At 39.2% G+C, this 17,474-nt stretch overlaps 1 long non-coding RNA gene across 2 annotated transcripts; it reads right to left on the reverse strand.

The window, feature by feature from the left end:
* Nucleotides 1-1,295: 1,295 nt before the first annotated feature.
* On the reverse strand, nucleotides 1,296-14,681 carry LOC136376555 (uncharacterized). 2 transcript variants are annotated; one of them, XR_010746196.1, is made up of 4 exons: nucleotides 14,520-14,681; nucleotides 13,317-13,445; nucleotides 4,179-4,294; nucleotides 1,296-4,048 (listed from the first exon to the last, which is right to left on the reverse strand). It is a non-coding gene; the product is annotated as an uncharacterized lncRNA (long non-coding RNA). The 2 variants fall into 2 exon arrangements; XR_010746195.1 differs by having other exon boundaries at nucleotides 14,498-14,681.
* Between the last annotated feature and the right edge of the window lie 2,793 nt (nucleotides 14,682-17,474).

Below are 17,474 nucleotides of genomic sequence, written 5' to 3' on the forward strand. Positions count from 1 at the left end.
GGTCTGTAGTTGCATTTATCTCCCCCAAAATCTCTTATGTCTCAGAGATGAGCTAAGGTCTGCCATGCTCTCCATCAGCAGTGGTTTTCCATTATACCTCCTGTGTAAATTATGTGGCAAAGCAGAATGCACACTCCTCTAAGATCTGGGTTAGCAGAACTTCCCTTCTCCCTGTGTCTTCTTAGCCACAAATGCCTTTGGAGACAAACGTTTAAGAACCATCCTATAGTTTGGAAAAGAGAAATGCAAGTACTACTCCCAATACTTCTTTAAAATGAAAGCCAAACATTGTCAAGTTCCTCCCGCATCAGAGAACAGCTTAAGCAAAGAATCTACTCACATTCATCTCTGTGTCCCCTGTATGAATGCCTGGCTCATAGTAGTCAACCAATTAATGGTGGGGCACAGTACTTATTTCCAAGTCTTCAAGCACTAGAGTTTATTAAATCTAGGGGTGTACACTGGAATCTGAGTATGCATTTGAGCTTATCCATGTACACACAGGCCCACCATTCAGTCTTTCCCACAACTTAATTTCTATTTTTCCTTTTTTCATCTACCCAGCAGCTCAGTATCAGTTTCACAGTAATACCACAGGTCAAACAATACATATAGAATCTAATCTTATGCATTAACGGTGAATTAAGGAAAGGATCAATACATTGTGGATACCAGGTTTTTAGATATATAACAGACAGGAAAGCAAAACTGAGTGTAGTAGGCAAGCAACCTCTCCTCACATGAAACAACTTGCTCTTTCTCTTACTAATCCTGTTCCTTATTTCTCTGCCCTCATTTTTTCCCTTTCACATCTCTTCATTTCTCTTCTTCTCTTTTTAAATTTTTTTTTTAACTAGGTCTTTAGGCTGTGTGTATATCCACAAGAGTGATCAACATTACCAAAGGCACTGAGATCTCCCATCTTACCTTTCTTACTTTAAGAACAGCTCTTGTCACCAGAGAAAGGATGCCCAGCTTCAAACAAGTGGCAACTTGTCTCTCACCTTTTGCCTCTCCCACAATAGAATATGTAGAATGGGGTCAGCAAAGCAGGGCTGTGCAGGATTTCCCCACAGGATTTCCCCATATATCTGTTTGCCATGGTAAATGACAGCAATCTTATTGGTTAACTCAGAAAGTAACATAGTTAAAATAAAAATTATTGTATTTTTTTAAGTCAAGATAACATTAGTTAACTCATCTATGAATTATTTATTGGAAAAGAAATTAGATGCCCTAAAAGATATATTTATTAACTTGTTTTGAGATCAGCACACTTTTTTTTAATAAAAAAAAAAAAAAGCATCTTCACAAATACTGCTGGTTTCTAAGACAATTCCTTCTCTACTTATGAATATATAGATCAGAGAGCTGTGTTAAAGATGTCACAAAATAAAACAGACTTCACATCCCTTTCTGGTTCACTGACCAAGAAGTCTTGCTTTGTTTAAGATTTCTGACACACAATAAATACTACAACTTCACACTTGATTGGTAATTTTTTTCTTGGTAACATTTTTATCTCCCTCTTTTATATTCCAAAGTATGTGCATTTCTCCCTTCAAACAATTTTAATATGTGATATTTTTGTAAGTTACCTCCATTAGTACTGGTGCGTTTTCTTATAGACACTGTCCTAAACTAAGCCAAATGTTCTTTTCAGTAAAAAAATTAAACTATTGGAGGGATAACTCTATTTTTTTATTACATGATAGCATAATAATCTTATCAAATTTGGAGGCTATTCAACTAATGTTCCCATTGTTTAAGAAATCTACACTTTAAAAGAAACACTCTGAGAAATAATATATTTTATAAGCAGTGAAAATAAAGTTTTTAAACATTGTTGCCAAATTTTTGCCCTTAAATTAATTTTTAAATAGTTATATTTAATTCGGTTTCAAAACTACCATACCATTCATACCAATCTGTCTTTAAAAATTAATCTCAATTATCATTTTTAGTTTGTTTTAAAGCATTTTTCCTAATTTTGATTGAGCAATTAAATATAAACCTTATACTTTTATCAATTATGTATCTATGTTGTCTTCAACAATGCATGCTGATTAGAGTACCAATATTCTTTATACCAAAAAACATCCATGTTAATCACCACTGTGACTCATTAGAGGGAGAAAGTAGTGAATCAAAACCAAAAACAAAATTCTCTTGAAGAGAAAAAGGCCTTCTTGGTTATAAGATGGCTTTCAACTAAGCAAGATACAAGGTTGACAAATCACTGTATTTAAATTTTCCAAAATATATGGTCACTGAAGTCCTGTAATGTCTTTATTTAAAGCAGTGTCCTTGATTATCATTTTATGTCTAAAGTTCTCTGAAAGCATATTAGTAAGCAAATCATTCCATAACCCTTTACAATGTTCTCTTATGTCCTGTACAATTCTTATTTTAGATTCTTGAGTATCATAGTCTATCCAACACTCATTTTGGGGTCTTTGGTATTTTCTTGAATATACCTTTGGCACCTAGTTTTCCCAATCTGTTTTCTCAGTTAGTGAAAGTTATCTAAATGATATTCTCCATAGGACATAACTCCGGACATTGAAATCAGACATCTCACTCAAACCTCAAAAGAAATGATGAATCACTTCAAACAGTTTCAGAAATCTATTCAACTTGTTAAAGAATTAGCTTTCACTTTGAAAAATATAGGGACTTATCTAAACTTTATCACCAAGGCATTCTGAAACATTTTGTCAAATCATGAATGGTTGACTACTGTACAAAAATCAGTGTAATATTTCGTCCAGGCAGCCTTAAACGCACTCTTAGGTGAAGCAGTAACATCATGTAGAATTTCTGTTGTTCTCCCCAATTCTTGCAGATTTTTTTTTAAGATTATCAACCTGTTAAGGACAAATTTTACCTGCCTAGCCTTTTCCTGAGCTTCACAGCCTATAAAAGAATGACATCATAAATAAAATGTAAGGTTTTAACTAAAGCCCCACCACAAATTTTAACTGCCTCTAGAACTTAGGGATAAGCCCATCCATAAGACTATTCTATTAAAATTCACTTTTAAAGAGAAAAGTCTATCAAGACAAAAATAAGTAAAGTGGAAAATGGATCAGTTGGAGTAGTCTGGTTGCTACACTCAGCAGTTAATTGCAGTATGTCTGTCCCATCTTGAATTGCCTCTAATGCTTTAAAAAGAATGGCATCAAAAGATTATTTGGCACAATGCTTGAAAGCCAACGCTTTTCAGCAAGAACCTGTCCTTGTCCTCATCATCGACAGAAAATTACTATAAATTTGTTTCACCCTTAATCCTCATGGGCAAGATATTATCAGTTTAATCTGTTAGTTTTTGTTCCTTTCCACTATGAGTGGCAGAATTTGTGAATAGGGGGCTTAAAATGTTTGAATCTGTGTAAGGTGTTGATATAGGGCTTGTCCTACATACTTTGTCTTAAAAAATGTGTTTGGCTTCAAAAGCACTTACTTGCCACTTTATAATAGGTAGACATACTTTCAATTTGACTGGATATTATTAAGGACTGCTGAGTTATAACCAGAGTTCTCTCCAATCAGTTTAGCATGCATCTCATCTTTGATCTCAAGTGCACTTATAAAATAGTGCCTTAGGTTAACATCTTCACTATAAACAGTTCAGGCATTTAGAAACAAAGTATCAATGGACTTCACAATTACTTTAATTCATTTTATAAATAAGCAACTGAGAATTTTGCTCCAAGTGGCTGCTAGTGTAGCCCATCCCATAAATGGCATTCTCCGAAGCATAAGGCACAATATGATACGAATGCAGCTCTTCATAATAGAGAGACTGAGAACAGCATTCCTGTACCATAAACTTCAGCCGTTTTCTTGTATCAGAATAAGCAGTCTTATAACAGGGAGCTTCTTTAAAGTATTCATAGCTCTCCTTCTCCGTTTCTAGGTGGATCTTCCTCAGCAAATTGTTAATTAACACAGACCTTCTCAAGTAGGTTTCTGGGTCTTCAAGAAACTTGAGCTTCTCCAGAGACAGTTTGAGTATGCACGTCCTGTCCTCAGGCAATATCAGGTGCTGGGGAGCAAACACATGGTCAAATCTACTTCTTTAGAAAATCGAAAACCAGAGTTTTGTTTTTTGTGGGGTTTTTTTACAATTGACAAGAGTCACAAAAATGAAAGAATAATAACAAGTAAACTCTTACTTTTGGAAGATACCCATGGTAATCTTGATGTAAATCTTCTTCTTCTGCATATTTTCTCTTAAAGTAGGCTACTTTCGACGTTGTTAATGTATATGTTAATACTCTTGCTGGATAAGCTAAACAAAAACACATAATTGGAGAAAAGTCAGATTTTGTGACAAAGAGTCTTTGATAATAAAAGTTCTACTTTGTAAAAAGAAACTGGTGGCCCCAGAAAATAACATTCTCTCTTCATTTACTATGCAAGCAACATGGTGAAGCAGTTGGTGGCAATGGTCCTGTGACAGCAACGTCTGTTTGTAGGCAAAAGACACTCTTCAGACTCAAAATCGATGTTCTAGGTTGCAGAATTATCTTTATTTCCTTAATCATCTGCTCAAAAAAAAAGTACTTACCAATTCTTTCATGCCATTTAATGTCAAAACATATCTAAATTTGAGGTTGATTCATAAAATGTAATGAAAAAAATGTTATTTTTATCATTTTTAAGTTACACTGCCTAATTTCCAGAGGTCATCTAATGTTTCTGGGCTAATCAAATTGGTGTAAAATCAGATGGTAACCCAATTACACTTTAAAGAAATAATTGTGCATGTCTATAGACAAACCCTATGATACAGTGGTCATGGTATATAACCGTCCTCGTCATGTATGGCTTAACAGAGGTTAATCATCAGCAAATGAAAGATTTAAATAACATTCTTACTAGCAAACTTCACCTTGGTATAACATCTGAATGTGAAAATCTTTGTTCTCTCCTTTAAAATGCTATTGCTATTAAAGATTCTGCCTCACTTAAGGAAGGACAGTGTTCTGAAAGCAGATTTTCAGATAAGAGATGGTTTGGTTTAAAGGGAGTTCCTAGTGTGTACACTAGGTGGTGCTCATATCCCAGAAAAGAAACAAGTTCAACCTTCAAAAGGCGACGAGCTTCCCAGCGAAAGCACTGAATGAATTTAGAATACAAATTGAATCCTGTTCAGCACTCATTCAACGTCAGAGGATCAGACCAGACCAAAAAGAAAAGTTTGTATTTAAACACTGTCTATTCTACCTTTAATCCACACCTTGAAATATTTCTAGGTATTGAAATTATTCATTTGATTTACAAAATGCATTGGTTAAATAAATTTTGGTTAAGACATTTGATGTTTTCCCATTAACATCTTAAATTTTTACAATCGTAAATATTAAAATGTGTTCTTCAAGAACCTGCTTCTTCATTTTTCCTCCAACTTGATGATATCTCTTCTTGCCGTTTTCGTAGCTGAACGGCTTTTCTAAACCAGCAGGGAAAGCTACAGAAATCACACCTAAAGCACTCCAGATGTTCAGTTCCCCACCATGGATTATAAACCTGAGAGAGCCTTACATGAGCGTTAGCATGTTTTGTAAAGACAACAAAAACTTTAACCACTGGTGTGTCGGACCTAAAAAGAATCAAATGTGTAATGATCACCCACAATCAAAGCAAGGACAATCATTGCTACATATATGTATGTATAAAATCTTTGAATTCAATAAACAAAACTCAGCTTATATGGGGTTTTTACCGAGGGAGATCAAAATTGATTGTATCAAAACAAAAGAAGCATTGCTGAACCCAGGTTTCCCATAGGCTGTTTTTTAGTAAATTGCATTTTTAGATGTATTTTAAATGGATTTAATCAGACAATTAGGTGAAGCTTTGGGTTAGCCCGTGATAACAATTAATTACTGTGACTGACTTTAAAAAATTGTTTAGTTGATGCCATGGTGGTTCTCAAATGCTAGTGAGTGTCAGAACCATCCAGGGAGCTCCTTAAAACAAAATTGCTGGGTCCCACCCCCAGAGTTTCTAATTCAGTATGTCTAGGGTGGGAACAGAGAATTGACATTTGTAACAAATTTCCAGGTAATACTAACGCTGCAAGTCTGAGGGCCACATTTTTAGAGCCTCTTATCTATGGTAAAACATCAGGCAAGCTTGGTAGTAGCACTACAAAGACAAACTGAAAAACAAAACATCTAGCCAATCAGCTGATTGCCTTATCAGAATGCCAAGCAATTGGCTTGATTGATTTTTGTTGTTGTTGCTATCGCAACATTGGCTATATTGGCTTAAATGCCTTAGCATCAAGAACAAAGCCAGACTGCATTTTAACTAAGTAGTGAAGAAAAAATGATGTCACTTTTCAACATGAATTCCTGGGCTCACATTAAGAAGTATCAATGGCTGTTATTGCATTACAACTGGAGAAGTCACTGGTTGTTGGTTTTTTTGTTTGTTTGTTTGTTTTTAAATAAAGTCTAACAAATGACTACAGTGTAGCAAAGGATGAATAAGACTTGGAAATGAGAAGAGTGATGACTATAAGCAAAACATTATATATATGTATATATCTTCAAATGTCTACTCACTTTATTTTCCAAAGCAATGCAATGTCTACAGCATTTACGACCAATTAAAAACTTTTGAATGAATGATACAAAATGGCAGCTTGGAGAACCAAATGTCAAATAAAGCTCTGGAGAAGATATTTTTATTTAAGAAATCAAGGCCAAAAAATATATATATATCCCAGATGCCTCCAAGGTTCATAAAGATTCTGTCTGGCTGTACTCAAACAGTCAGCCTAAGTTTATGAATGTATCAGACCTTGAAAATACAGAGCAAATTCTCAGAGGACTAGATTTGTGTCTCAGCTCCATGGGTAACACACTTAGCCACTTAGTTTATTGCTCTTAAAAAAAAACACCCCCCTGGGTTGTTGAAATGCTGAAAAGCTTTCACAGCTGGTATCAGTTGGACAATTACCTCCTTGCAGGCTGTTAAGCTATTTGCAATGTTTTCAGCATCAAATTTTGGAGGACGCTTTTAGCCACTCTGAGGCTAAGCTATATATATGGCAAAACTAAGTTCCTACATCTGTTTTCTTGACTGAAGTAGAACTCAAAAATTCAGACCTGGAAACTATTATTGGTCACCTGGGTCAGCCTCCAAAGTTTATAGATGAGGAAACTGCAGCCCAGATGGGCTCAATGACTTACAGTCTGGTATGTGCTAAGAGGGTGGGTTTTGAAGTCAGATGGAAGTGGGTTTGAATTCCAGCTGTGCTGCTTCTTAGTTCTGTGACCTTGAGAAAATTACAACTCTCTACCAATCTCATTTGTAAAGTGGGAATAGAAATAATACTGGCTCATAGGACCACTGAAATAATTCATGGCAAGTGGCTGGCACCAGGCCTAGCATATAGTAAGTACTCAATAAATCCTAGCTCTTATTAGTGCCAACGGAACAGATCTATCACACGGAAGCAAATCTCAGCCTGGTTTCCTAGCTCGGACTCGAAGACTCTTTCCATCACCCTGCCTCCCAAAGATCCGAGATTATAATTAGAGAGTTAAAAGACTGCAAAGGAACATTTCAAACAGTCACATTTTAAAATGTAGTACAGGTATTATAAAGGCTCCCAGCAAACATTTCTGGATTTATAGCCACTGGTCATACATTTTGGGTGACGGAAATATTTTTCAAACATCCAGACAGTCATTTAGAAAGTAAAAGTTATCCAGATATCCAAAGAAGTTTGCCTGTTACAACCCAGTAAACATGTGTAAATCTGCGTATATCGGCCTCATGCAACTAAAAAGGCGAACTCAACCCCGCCTGTAATTCAAGTAAAGCTGATAAAATAGACAAGAAAAAGTACAATGACTTTGTTTTCCTGCAGTGTCTTGAGCTCTTAGAAAAGCATATAAATTACAAAACTGAATTGGACTGAGCCTAAATTTATCTCTGAAGGTAAAACTGCTAATGTTGGCTTTTATATTCAAATTGTTTTTACTGCTATAACCTCTGGGCCCATAAAATCTCTCTGCCAGGCTCAATGTAGTTCATAGGGTAAAACTTCAACAAGCAACAAATTAAGAGTCACAGAACAGAATGACCATCCCTGTCAATAGAGTTCTAGCCATACAATTTATACATATTTCTTTAAATAAATATTTCAAATGTAATTACAAACGATTGCTCAAATGCTCTTTCTTATAGTTCTGTTTCTGCCTCTAGACAATGGAAACCCTATTATTGCACAACTGATTTCATTTGCTGCATGGCCCAGGGCAGTACATTAAGGAAAGATCATCAGCAAATTAATTTACAAACACTTTGAGAGAACAGACAATAATAAAAGAACAGCTCCTGTCATCATAACCCATTCTTCATCCAAGAACGTGAAAAGTGTAAGATGCAATGGAAAACTGATGAATTTCATCTATCTGAATTTTGGTAAGGTTTTCATTTTCATTCCATCTATACATGATAAAGCCAGCATTGAGACCATCCTGTTTGATGTATGCATCTGTAGCCAGACAAAAAAAAAAAAAAAAGCCCTGGCCGGTTGGCTCAGCGGTAGAGTGTCGGCCTAGCGTGCGGAGGACCCGGGTTCGATTCCCGGCCAGGGCACACAGGAAAAGCGCCCATTTGCTTCTCCACCCCTCCGCCGCGCTTTCCTCTCTGTCTCTCTCTTCCCCTCCCGCAGCCGAGGCTCCATTGGAGCAAAGATGGCCCGGGCGCTGGGGATGGCTCTGTGGCCTCTGCCCCAGGCGCTAGAGTGGCTCTGGTCGCAATATGGCGACGCCCAGGATGGGCAGAGCATCGCCCCCTGGTGGGCAGAGCGTCGCCCCCTGGTGGGCGTGCCGGGTGGATCCCGGTCGGGCGCATGCGGGAGTCTGTCTGACTGTCTCTCCCTGTTTCCAGCTTCAGAAAAATGAAAAAAAAAAAAAAAAAAAAAAAAAAAAAGAGTCTGATCCGTGCAGAGGATACGGTGGGTTTCTAGTCTCAGATCCACAACTGACTTATGTTGTAGATAACTCATGGGTCTCGGCTTCCAGTCTCTCATTGATTTCCCTTTGTATGGTGTTAGTCTGGCATGGGCCTTAAAAAGTACATGTCTCTGCCTATCTAAATAATGCTGTGCTGGTGACAAAGCTACTGGACATCTTTCTTTAAGGGCATGGTCACTTTTGTTTAGAGAAAGCTATCCCATCTAGCACTGTTAGCCACATTCTATAATCTTGCTGCATGGCTTAAAACAACACCTCAGCATGACTTTCTAGTGCTGTCCCGCAGCACTAGTTCAAATCCCAGTGCTACAATTTATTTGCCTAGTGACTTTGGGCAAAGGACTAACCTTAAAGAACCTGAGTTTTCCCTTCAATGAAATAAACTCATTGAGTTGTAGGCAAATTAAATGAGATGATGTTTTAAAAGGACATACTCAGTGCCTGTCGCATATTCACATATTTTCTGCTCAATAAATGTTAGGTGCTGTTATGATGGCGACCTTATTTTTGAAATCGTACATGTATCCTACTCAGCAGTGCAGTTACCTATGGGACATTTTTCCTCCCTTTCGTATGAACCATGGGTTGCATGAAACACTCACTGGTGTATTTCAGAAGGTGGACAGGCACACCATCCAAGGCCGTAATGCTGTGCCCTCTGTAGGCCTTTAGCAATATTTCATCAATCTTTTCCCTCATAAGCTTTTGCTGGGCACCTTTCTGGGAACTATGTTCTATGGGAGCAGAACTCAGTGCCAGTGTTGAGCTCTGAAGCAATGGAACAATCTGTTCCTTCAAATTTATCATCTACCCCAAGCACAAGATCGACTCTACTGACAGTTTCAAATTACCAATATATGGCAGCTCCTGGAAAACTTTCTCAGGAACTTTCACTGGGATACTGACAGCCAGTGAGTTAGGAGGATTTCTCAAGGGACCAGCAGTATTTGGGATAGCTCCAGTTACCGGCACAGAATATTAAATAAAACACTACCAATTCCACAAGTGGACCTAGTTTCACTGGTGATGGCCTCGGAACCAAAGAGAGTATCATTAAATGGGATATGACCAGCCATATAGCCATGATGCTGCACCAAAGCCTAACTTCTGCCATGATCTGGTCCTGGTAATGATAGATACCAAATGCCGTGGGTTTTGTGGGTAAACTTTGTGATTTCACCACCCCTCAGAAGAGCATTCCTTGTTCTGAAGATGATGCTCCCTTTCACTTTGGAAGGTGGAAGAAAGAAAATCAGCAAAGTAATCACATAGCTATATATATAGGTTCCAAGAAATATCTTACCAATAATATCTGGGAAGATGCTATAATTGCCAGAGATACCCAGATCTGTTGCTCAGAGAGGAGAGCTGTAATACCTAATACACAGACACGAGTGGTCTTTTGAGAAGTACCTGATCTCTGACCGCCTTCATTGTCTCCCACTTCGACACCACCATCCGGTTTGGGTACATCACCAAAAACACTTAGCCAGGTACCCCCAAAGGTTTGTAGAAAAACAGAAGATATAACTACTCATTAACAATTTTACTCAACAAATTCTCAAATATGTGAGAATTTGCTCTGGAGTTGGCTGATTCTCTGCCCTTACTCAAATGGTGCCTGATTTGCGTCACCACCTGGAGTTGCTCTAGTGGCAAAATGATCTTTATTTACAAAGTTGCCGTCTTCTAAAGAGCTAAAGGTGCTTCATTGAAATGCATTGTGTTCAAGCTCAAGCTCTTCACCTAAGTTAATAACAGTTGGTCTATCTCCCACGTTACATGGAGACAGAGAGAGCCACAAAGGGGTAAAACAAGCAGTACATGGGGACAGAATTGAAACTAGGCTCCTGAGTCCTGATTCTCTTTGCAATATCCCCAACTTTTATTGATATTTCTAATCCATGTTCCTTTTTGATATGCATTTTAAAAATAACATGTACCTTTCTATACCACAGTAGAGAAGTTATAGTTTCAAACCTGTCCCTCCTCCCCTTCTACGCTTCACTGATATTTAGAAGACACTTGGTTCTCTGCCTACCAAGAAGACTGTTACACTTTACATTCTATAATTTAGAATATAAACAAAGTTTCTAATTATAAAGCTATATTACCAAATGGAACATAACACTAGGCAACCCTTAGTGCTTTTCATTAATATCTTCCTACAACCCCACTGAGAATTATTGCAGTAAACTAGATGGCTCTGTTACTAGCCTGTTTGTATAAATGTATTCAGAAGAAAAAAAATTGTGTTAGACTAAAAAAAAAAAAAAAAAAAAAAAGGATGCATTGAAGGAATGTATTGATGCTATTTAGACAGACAACTTACTGAAAATAAGATGTGAGGTTGGAGAGCTTGACAAGGCTTAGCTTCTCCTAACCCTGAACATGGACTTCTTCCTCAGTGTTAGTGCTGAATGATTATGGTCAATTCACTCCTCTCCTTCTGAAATTATTTTAATTGTAGCTTCTTCTGGGTTTCTAAAGCATACTGCTTTAGCAAATGGAGTGCTATGAACTGGCCGTGCCTCAGCTTCAGAGCTATTGTTGGGAAGTCAGTGTTTTGACAGCTAGAGCCAGCTGGCATGAGCTCTCGGTGGAGAGCCAGATGTGGAGGCCAGATGCCTCAGCATCTTCATCAAAACCTTTCAACTTTTCTCCACATTTCAAAGCATCTTCTTAATCTCATGAAAGTAACATGACATAAAACTGAATTGAACATGGAATGTCTATACACACTTAAAAACTTCAAACTATAGTTGGAAAAACTGAAATTCGGACTTGGTTTCAGTTTTAACCTGACTGATCTCAGCTTTACCCCAGCCTTATAGACTAAAGTTCACCCCCTCTTTTTATAACCCATGATATGCTCAACTACAGCTGCTAATCCCATTGACGAGAGTGCCTGCATCCTTCACTTCAAATTGGTGGAAATTTTTTTCAGACTCTAAGTTAGAATCCACCAATGTCTCTAGGATTAAATGCTCATATTATAATTCCATTACTGGACTTATTTTTATTTGTTTAAAGCTAAATTCCATGATAACATTTTCCGGTGAATGATTTTAAGGAGATCTGTTCATCAAAAGTACACAGTATATATTTTGCATATTATACATTCATGCTGAAACCAAAATGAAAATTGAAGGACCTCTATCTCTTGACCTTTCTGATTATGACAGTGGTCTTCATGAAAGGGCAGACTCAGTCACGTAATTAAAGGGCACTGAATAATTTTAAATTTCTACGTATATTACACAAAAAAAAAGGATGTGTATAAATTACAAAAACAGAAGACATATACATGAACCATTACTTGTGGCTGCTTTACAAACTTTCCTCAGATTGATAGCATGACTAGATCTCTAGATAGATCTCAAGGCAGGTGACAGTAAATCTTTTTGGTCTCCTTGGATTTTTTTTCTCACTATAAAATATAGTAATTATGACAGAGGAAGAAAAAAAGGGTAGGCAGTGCTAAATGCTAATTGAAAGCCACATCTTTGATGGTTCAAATGGTCAACTTTAATGCTTAAAATCATTAAACCACAGTTACTTCAATGACTATAGAGATAAGTACTTTTAAAGTCTCATGACATTCATAAACACTAGACTAACATAACTAATATAATACCGTATACCAACTATATTTAAATATAAGACATTATGCCACAACTAGAACAGAACACATTTTCAAATAGGTTTCTGAATAAAATTGTTCTATTATTTTATTTTTAAAAAGGGAAGTCAGGAAAGAGAACAAATGCAGCGTGGTATATTTTCATGAATTTGATTGTAATTTGCGAGGCTGGTTACCTACAGGAAGTGCACATGGATAGCTCAGTACATGTGAAAGTTACACAACGCTGGAGGGCTGAGCACTCATTAAAAGACTGTATTCAGGCTTGAAAACTGAGTTTAAATGCTTAACACTGACGGGTTTGTATCAACATGACCTTAATGCAAATTAAATTTAAAACATCACCACAATCTCTTTTTGCAACTTAGAGAGTTCTCTTCATTTCCTTCATTCAGACATGCACCAGTGTGCTGATAGGGCTTCCGCTTGACATGTTCCCTGAGCCAGGCTACCACCTAATTTGGCCCCCCTATTCACATGGGTCCAAGAGAGGAAGATCTGCCAGCCCACAAATGTCCTTTCTGCAGAAAACCGCTATTGACTTCTACCCAGCAACCATCTATATAAACAAGCCCTTATATTGATCTTGTAAGTTATGATAATGCTACATTAGCATTTATTTCTCTGGATACATATTTAAACAGTATTTCTTTAAAGCTAGTGATTACCTGGTAAGGCTGAATCAATCTGAAAAGTGTATTTCTAGGACAGCTTCAGAAAATCTGGTGAGAGTTCCCCTTTGCACAGTGAGCATTTCTCACAGCCTCCGGCTCATGAATGAACGGTCACCTGAGATTCTGAAACAAGGAGACAGGCACAGATAACATAAGAAGAGTCAGCACTGCACTGACTTGAACTGGTTATCAAGTAAGAAAGACAGTAAGATGTTTGAGGTGGCATTGAGCTGGATCGGAGAAATACATAGAAAAGCCTTTGAACACTCCATTGATTTAATCTTCAAACATTTTATTTCAAACATGAAGAATCTTAACTAGCCTAAGAAATCTGGAAATGACTGGATAACTGTTCTTACCAGTTAGTTACCGGGAGATTATCAGTAGGTTAGTACTTTTTAAAAATCAGAGTCAGAGATAAATACTTTGTTTTTAAATGCCAGGTTTTGTATCATTTCCGAAAATACTCTTTCTCAAGAACAATCCAACAGTTCACTCAAAACACACTAACTCAATCATCCTCTGGAATATGCACTATTTCTCACAAGATTTGAAATAGCCAAATGGTACTTTTCTTAAAAAGGGCCATGTTTAACTGCACCTTTTCTACATGGATGTAGGCTTACAGATCTCATCATCTTCTAAATTTAGAGAGATGAGCTTTCTAAAGGAAGATAGGCAGCCAATGAGGAGGATCCCATCAAAAGAGAGGTGAGTTACTATGGTTACTTTTCAGGAGGTTGAGTAACAGTGAAGGGCTGCTCTCGGCCAAATGGACCCTTCCCAGAGCGGGACCTAAAAAGATGTTCCTTTCTATACGTGTTGATTCATTAGTCAAGACTACACTATGGCATTTTAGCCTTAACCACAGCCTTTCTATGGGTGATTGCTGCTTCCAGCTCTCCTAACGCGAATAGGCAGCGAAGTCAAAGGAAAAACAAGGACTGAAAACTTCCGAACACAAACCTAACACCGACAGGCAGAAAAATCCTCAAGAACCAATTCCAAGATTTTTTAAAAATCAAGTCAAGCTATTTGGGGCCACCAACTGACTACTTTTCAATGGCTGGGGGCTGGGGTGAGATCTCGAAACACGTTCCTAGCCTCACCCCCAATGAAAGGAGTCCTTTCTGAGCCTCAAAGGAAGGCACCTGGCTAGAGGAGTCCACACCTACCTTGCGAGCTAGGTCCACTCACCAGGAGATGGGCGCGTGCACTTGTTTCGTAAAGGCGCGGGGTTTGGTGCTCCCTCCTGCTTTTTGCAGCGCTGTCACTCTTCAGACGGGCGCTGACAGCGACAGTGGCGGGTGGCGGCAGCGCGACAGTGGCAGCAGCGGCAACTGCAGCTCAGCCGGCAGCCCTGGCTCCTGCAGGTTGGTCTCTCCAGTCTCTGAAGCGCCTCTCGCTCTGGTTCAGAACGCGAGGAGGGCGTGCAGCTGTTCTCCGCTCGCATTGGACCAGAGGGAGCAGATGTTACCCGGTTGCTAGGAGCGTTGCTAGGAGGCGATGACGCCCCTCCAACAGCTCAGGAGCAACTTTCTCGTAGGTCGGGTGCACTGGCAGAGGCTGCTAGGAGCGAGGTTTGAGCGCAGGGACGAAAAGTGGAAGGACTGCAACAAAGAGTCCCAAACAGGGAGGGTCCTGTTGTCACTTAAGTTGGGTCCAGGAGAGCGGGCAGGGGACCCGGGGTGGGTGAATGCCGCAGCTCCCTGTGCCAGGCTTCTTCTGGCTGGGCTCCCCGCAGGCCTAGGCAGGTGATGGGGGGGGGGGGGGTGCCTGCACCTCCCAGGGCAGGGTCATTTTCTGTAGGCCCATAGCTGAGTGTCCTCTGTGGGGGTCAGATTTGGGGAACAGAGTGGGACAGCACTTTCAGCGGTGGAGAAAACAGCAGGAGGACATGGTCAGTGCTTCTTAGACACTGAGACTTCCACTGGGTTGTTCCTTTGCCTTGGGGCAGGTTCCTGGCAAGGGGAGAAGAGGAGGAATTGTGCATGTGACCCTGGGTGAGGCATGTGGGAAAAGCATAAGATCTTCTGCCTTTTGGGACTCTCCTCCCCAGAGTGTTTCTGTTGGTGTTTTGTTGAACAGCTGATAAATTTTAAAAAGGGAATACTAACTAAACCATGACAATCAGACCAGAGTCTAGTTCCTTTTAATGCTGTCTGTGGCTGACTCCTGGCATGGTGTCAAATATTATATTTCAGAAAAATGTTCCCCCAGGTCTAAAAGTCTTCTTTTATACAGTTAGAAAGTCTTCATTTTCATCCAATCGCTAATTAAAGCCTCAGGCTAATATGCAAATTTCTTTAAAATAAAAATACACAAAAGAAAAGGTGCTTTTCACAAAGACTGGAGCTGGTTACATAAGTTTCAGTCATTTACACTTTAGTATGAATTCACTCAAAAGATTTTGATTATCTCTGATATCTCACTCAAGTTATATATATATTTTTATATATTTTACCATTGCTTGTTGTTGTTCAATGGGATTGTTACTCCTGGGTAGAAAGGATAATGAGAACATGAAAATGGGCAAATTTGGATAGCCAATGAGCCAAATTAAAGGCAAATAAATGACAAACCTAGCAATAAAATATTTTTTCCCAAAGCTATCCTCAGAGGGGGGATTACATTGAAGAAGGAGACACATCACTTCTCTGGTTTCCTTTAGGGTCAGACCAAAGCTTGGAAGAAAGAGAGAACCACTGAGAATAATTAAAATGAAAACCTGCTGTCTTTGGAGCCGGAGCAGGGCTGCTGTGCAGTATCAGGTTGACTCCTGCTATGGCAGACGTTCTGCAAAACTGAAGTGATACACAAAGTGATTCTACTTTCAGATTCTATCCTTACTCCCTCAGGCACTCAGTATCAACTAAACACTTATTTTTTTTAACTGATTTTAGAAAGAAATGAGGGGAAGAGAGAGAGAGAGAAACATTGATTTGTTGTTCCACTTATTTAGGCATTCATTGATTGATTCTTGTACGTGCCGTGACTAGGAATCAAACCCACAACCTTGGTGTACAGGGATGATGCTCTAACCAACTGACTACTCTGCCATGGCCCAACTAAACACTTATGACAAAGCTTTGAATGAACAGTTTTTTTAGCCCTAGGCTTTCCCCTACGTTCTTCAAAGTCTAGTCACTCTAGACTTTTTCAGTTTCTTTAAATGGGGGAGGTTCACATTTGTCACAGGTATTTTGTACATGCTGTTTCTTCTTTCTTAGCATGCCTCCCTTTTACCTGGCTTACTCCTACTCAGCCTTCAAGTCTCTGCTTAAATACCACTTCCTCGTCGTGGCTTTCTTTCCCTTACAGCTTCCCACGGACTAGATTAGTCTCCTAATTACATTCCCAAACCATCCTACTGATCCCATTTCACAACAGTCACCACACCAGCTTGTAAGCTAGTTGCATCTTGCTAACACTCTGTCCCCAGCATCTAGCTCACAGTGTACATCAGAGGTAATCAAGAGCACATGTGAATGGATGGAGCCACCCTGCCTGGCCCTTGTTCCTATTTACACTTTAGCTGTGTAGCTATCAGTTAGGGAATTTACACAATCCAAGAGGGCAGCAACTAGTCCTTTTAGTTAGTCAAGTAAAAGGAAAAAGCTTATTATATAGAAAATTCTTTTCTGCCCTTAATGAGACATTGTGGGGATACAGCAATGTCTTTTTCTTCTCAAAGCATCTTAGAAATGTTGCTGCCTGGCCCTGGCCCGTTGGCTCAGCGGTAGAGCGTCGGCCTGGCGTGCAGGAGTCCCGGGTTCCATTCCTGGCCAGGGCACACAGGAGAAGCGCCCATCTGCTTCTCCACCCCTCCCCCTCTCCTTCCTCTCTGTCTCTCTCTTCCCCTCCCGCAGCCGAGGCTCCATTGGAGCAAAGATGGCCCAGGTGCTGAGGATGGCTCTGTGGCCTCTGCCTCAGGCACTAGAATGGCTCTGGATGCAACAGAGCGACCCCTCAGAGGGGCAGAGCATCGCTCCCTGGTGGGCATGCTGGATGGATACCGGTCAGGTGTATGCGGGAGTCTGTCTGACTGCCTCCCCGTTTCCAGCTTCAGAAAAATAAAAAAAATTAAAATTAAAATTAAAAAAAAAAAAGAAATGTTGCTGCCTGTATTTTAATGGCATTTGGAAATAACCT

Source organism: Saccopteryx leptura, chromosome 6 (assembly GCF_036850995.1).
Source record: "Saccopteryx leptura isolate mSacLep1 chromosome 6, mSacLep1_pri_phased_curated, whole genome shotgun sequence".
Lineage (NCBI taxonomy): Eukaryota > Metazoa > Chordata > Mammalia > Chiroptera > Emballonuridae > Saccopteryx > Saccopteryx leptura.